The 4,919-nt window shown below is 58.1% G+C and overlaps 1 protein-coding gene across 1 annotated transcript in view; it reads right to left on the reverse strand.

The window, feature by feature from the left end:
• ADGRA1 (adhesion G protein-coupled receptor A1) overlaps positions 1 to 4,919 on the reverse strand; it is a 41,145-nt gene that overhangs the window by 32,731 nt on the left and 3,495 nt on the right. The window lies entirely within an intron of this gene.

Below are 4,919 nucleotides of genomic sequence, written 5' to 3' on the forward strand. Positions count from 1 at the left end.
GGGCCTCGGGGCACCAGAGTCCAGAAACACACGTGTACAGGCCCGGGACGGGGGCCTCGGGGCACCAGAGTCCAGAAACACACGTGTACAGGCCCAGGACGGGGGCCTTGGGGCACCAGCCTGCACTCGGCTCTGTCTCAGGCTACCAGCCTCCAGACTGTGGGAAACACGTCTGCCTCAGGGCCCCAGCGTGTGGTGTTTAGTTGTGAAGGTCAGGCAGGCGAGTGTGCCCCTCGGAGTGGCTGCCATGTTCCTGGAACAACCCTGTGGGTGGGTGCCAGCAGGGGTGAGGGCTGCAGCCGCCTGGCCCCTCCACAGACCCCTGGTGATCACTACACCTGTGCCAGGCTCCGGCAGCTCTGACCACGTCGTGGGTGCTGCCCTGGGCATCGGGGCAGGAGGAGGCAGCCGGCTGGGCCTCTGGGATGGCCCCAGCTGAGTGAGGCGGGAAGTGGAGAGGGACCCTCCTGTGCCTGAAGGGCCATGGGTGGAGGCAGTGTCACCTGTGTCAGGACGCAGGCAGCCAGTGGCCTGAGAGCTCCTGCTTCCCTCCTGAGGCCACACTTCTTGTCCGTCCAGCCAAGACGAGGCCCTGGCTGGCTAGAGAGTGTCCACGTGGACAGAGGGCGCTCTGGGGAGCCACGGGACTGGCTGACAATCAAAGTCCAAAATAGGGCCCCTGTCCCAGGGTTTAGGCAGCACTAGCCAGGTGGGCACTGCAGGGGCCCTGCATCCTGGGAGGAGGAGCCTGGACCTGTGCGAGGGCGAAGGCACCTGGGAGAGGAGCGGGTGTCGGTGTGAGGCCGCAGAGCTGGAGTGACGGCAGACACTTTGCTTTCTGGGGAGTGTTTAGAATCTGCCCATTTCTTCCTGGATACCGGGACCCCACAGAGAGAGAGCGCCAAGTTCAGGCTTGGCTCTGAGGCCCACGCTGGACAGAGGCCCCTGAGGGTTTTCGGGAGGGTCAGGGCCCAGGAGAGCCCCACCCTCACTCAGCCGCTCTGTAAAGAGGTGAACTGGGCGGGCCTCTGTCCGGATTCTCCTGAGTGCCCCAGAGCCTGAAGCGTCAGTTGCCTCCTGCGACAGCTGTGGGGTGAGTGTCCGGTCCGCGCTCCAGCTGGGGCTGCTGCTTCCCCAGAGAGCCCTGGGACAGCCCGGCCAGCTGTGGACGCTCTCCCACACCCCTCCTTGGTGTTCTGGCTGCTGGAGCACTCGCCATTGGGAGGCGATGCATGGGGGCCCTCACGTGGCTCGGGCAGTGCCGGGCCGGTTGTCCCACGTTTGCTGGTTTAGTAGGCGCCAGCCTCCTGCCACTTGCAAACAGCTCCAAAGTCACAGAAAAGCACGTTTTCCTGGCCACATCCCGACATCAGGTTGTCCAGTGAGTTCTCTGCTGCTGGGAGGTGGGGAATACGCCATGTGGGTAGAAGAACTGAAGGTTTAACAGGGCGTGAGTGACGCCCGAGATTCTTGTCCCCGGGATTCTTCCACGAGAGTCAATGGCTTTTCCTCCATGACGTTGACCCAGGGTCTAAAATAAACATGAACACTCTACACAGTTCCCACGAGCTGCTGTTGCAAACCCAGCTCCATGAGAGAAGCCCAGAGAGTGGGGTCCACTCCGTGTCCAGCCCTCTCCGAGTCTAACAGGAGCGTTTCCTCCATGAGTTGCCTGGAACCAGGACTTCGTTCTCATCTGTGTGCTGAATATCCTGGGGTGGTCTGCCCGGGCCCTCACACGTCCCCCCATGGCCTTCCTGGGGCTGCTGTGGTCGCCTGGCACCTTCCTGCAGGGTTCAGACTCCTGCTCAGCTGCAGGGGTGGGGGCGGGGGGTGGAGCCATGGTGGACAGAGGTGCAGATGGCAGCTGGGAAAGTGTGTGCCCTGATGTGTGGTGCCTGCGAGCCACGTCCTGTCCCGCTGCCTCCGTCCCCAGGGCCAGAAGGAGACTTTAGCCTCCCGTCTGCGGCTCTTCGTCACAGACACAAACCCGTTTGTGTTAAGCCCAGTCAGAGCTGCTTTTCATGCAGGAGGCAAACACGGCAGAGCGTGAGTCCAAGGTGCGCCTGCGCTGGGAGGACGCCGCCCAAGCTCCAGTGACAGCCGGGGCCGTGCCGCCTGGCGTGGGGCTTCTCGTCTGAAGGCCAAGCTGTGAGGCTTCACGTGGACTGAGGTGGCAAGGGCAGCTGTGGACTCCCGGAGCTGCCGCGTGAGCTGGAGGCCTGGGCCACGGTCCTCACCTGTGCGATGATCCGTGGGTCAACAAAATGTTTTATAAGAAACAGACATGTGATTTGCTTTGGTTTCTTTTTTTTCCTTTCTTTTCTTTTCTCCAAATTATAGTTATCAACAGTGCCTTTCTATATTTTCAGAGATGACATTTAAAATTCCAAGTGGGTCACGCGCAGTGGAGACGTGTGTTGTCTTTTAAAGTTTGCACATGCACGAGTTCCTCTTTGCAAGTGTTCCCAGGGCCTGATGGTCTGATCTGTGGCTGAACAGAGCCTGGCTGACAGGGGTGGGCTGATCAGTCCCCGTGAGGCCACAGAAGCAGAGCTCCTGGACCCTCGGCACGGAAAGCAGCCGGGCTCCTGGGGGGTGAAGAACGCGGCTCAGAGGACCCAAGGGGGCTGGGGAGGGGCGGATGAAGGTGACCCCGACCTTCTTGGCCCAGATGTAATGGCCGGAATGCCAGCTTGGTTCCGTGCCTGCAGCATGGCCCAGGTTGCTCTGGAAGCCGCCCAGAGATGTCTCTGCTTCCCCTGGGGAAGGCTGGCTTCCATCTCCCATCCACCGGCCTCGGAGCCAACAGTCCCGCCAGCGTGTGAGCCCGGCGTGCGGGGGACTCGTGTTCTGGCTTATTTGTGTCTCCTCTTTCTTGAGTCATAACTTCCTCCTCTCTTTCCTCATTTTCACTGGAGGTCTCCTCCTTGGTGTGTTCTGCAAATCAAGTGGGTCAGGGTGTTAAAGACAAAAATAAAGGAGGAAAGATGAGAAGAAGGCAGTCAGTCAAGTTACGTGTGAATTTTCTGATAAAAACAACCTTTCTGCAGCAGCGAGAGGTGGGAAAGTGACCTCTTCAAACCTGGGGAACGCCAGTGGCCTGAAGGAATCTTCCTTCCTGTGGGTGAGGCATCCGGGGCCGGGTCCGCAGCTCCGACTGGCTGAGGAACCTTCTTCCCTGCATGGTGACGCGTCCGGGCCGGGTCCGCAGCTCCGACTGACTGAGGAACCTCCTTCCCGCGGGTGAGGCTTCCGGGGCCGGGTCCGCAGCACCAACTGGCTGAGGAACCTTCTTCCCGCGGGTGAGGCTTCCGGAGCCGGGTCTGCAGCTCCCACTGGCTGAGGAAGGAACACATATCCTCCTAGGTGCTTCGAGTCCTCCTCCTTCTCCTTCTTCCAGGTTCAAGCTCTTCCTTCCTTCTTTCCTTCCTTCCTCCCTCCCTCCCTCCCTCCCTCTTTCTCCTTCTTCATTCAGGTGCTTCTTTCTGGTTCTTCCTGGTTCTCTTTCTTGTTTTTTCGGGTTCTCTCTGTTTTACTTCCTGGTTCTGTGCCAACAAAGACTGATTTCCTGAGAGCCTGATGTATTCCCTCGTCTGCCTTTAAAATAATAACTGCCTCTACGGATCTGTCGACTTTTCTCGGATGTGTTCCAGGGGAAAGGCAGAAGGTAGAGGAGAACACAGATGACCTGTAGTCGGCATGACGTTTGTAACGTGTGTTATGATTTTCTTCTTGGAGGGGTAGATGGGCTAGTGAAGTTTTGAAGAGATTTGGAAAAAAATGTGTTAAAATATCATAGACGCCTTCTTTCTAGACTGGTAGTTACTTGTTTAAAGTTCTTAATTTTCGGGAAGATGTGAGGTGGGATGAGAAGCTTTCCATCCATGAGATGAAGAAAGTAGACTGTAGCCATTTTTAGTAATTTAGATATTAGACTAAAAAGCAGCCAGCTGAAAAGAACTCAGTACGGCTCTGAAATGTTCGTAAATGTGACCGACCATCGTTACGCTCTGTGACAGGCCCCTCCCATCTCCTGAACGGCCATTCCTGGCAGAGGCTGTGGGGTGAAACTGCAGCAGAGATAAACCCACCACAGGCGGGCTCACGTACTTCCTAATAGCTCAGAGCTCCGACACTCCCACAACCCGCCTGTGGGCCAGCACCTGATCCTGGTTCCCTTCAGGGTGGACTTTGCACGGGCCTGGCCTCGGGGAGCAGCTGCAGGCTCCTCCTCAGTCTCGGCTGCTGAGACTCGCCTTCCTGGGGGCACCGCCAGGAGCCTGGCCTTGACCTTGAGCCTGTCACCCTCCAGTGGGAGGTCTTCACCCTTCAGCTACCTGCCTCGTCTCCTTGGCGGTTTCGAAGGCACCTGTCCTTTCAGAAGGTGGGAAATGAAGTGCTAGACTCAAGGGGCTCCCCACACACCAGGTCTCTCGGGTCCCCCAGCCCAAGTTGGAGCAGGTCAGCCTTGGCCTCTCACTCAATTCAAGCACTGGGAACCCGCAGGATGCAGCAAACAGTGCCTCTGATGACCAAGAGTCAGCCCTGAATTGAGAGCTGGAAGGGGCTCTGTCCAGTCTCCTTTGAGAGCCTCCACCCTAATCACAGAAAGCCGGCGGCTCTCAGGTGACCACACAGGACACAGATGCTGACCAGCAGTGGTGCCACCAGCACGGGGCTGAGCACTGAGGGAGGGTGAGCTCATGCCACCAGCTGCACCTAAATATTGCAATTGTGGAATGAAAGTAGCCACAAAGGGCCAGACAACATCTTCATACCACACCCTATCCCACAGCAACCACACACCAGCCTGCACCACCCCATCCCACAAAAACCACACTATACCAGTCACACCAGCCAACCCCACAACCACCCTACACCAGCCCACACCACCCCATCCCACAGCAACCACACTA

This window comes from Mandrillus leucophaeus, unplaced genomic scaffold (assembly GCF_000951045.1).
Source record: "Mandrillus leucophaeus isolate KB7577 unplaced genomic scaffold, Mleu.le_1.0 Scaffold219, whole genome shotgun sequence".
Classification (NCBI taxonomy): Eukaryota; Metazoa; Chordata; class Mammalia; order Primates; family Cercopithecidae; genus Mandrillus; species Mandrillus leucophaeus.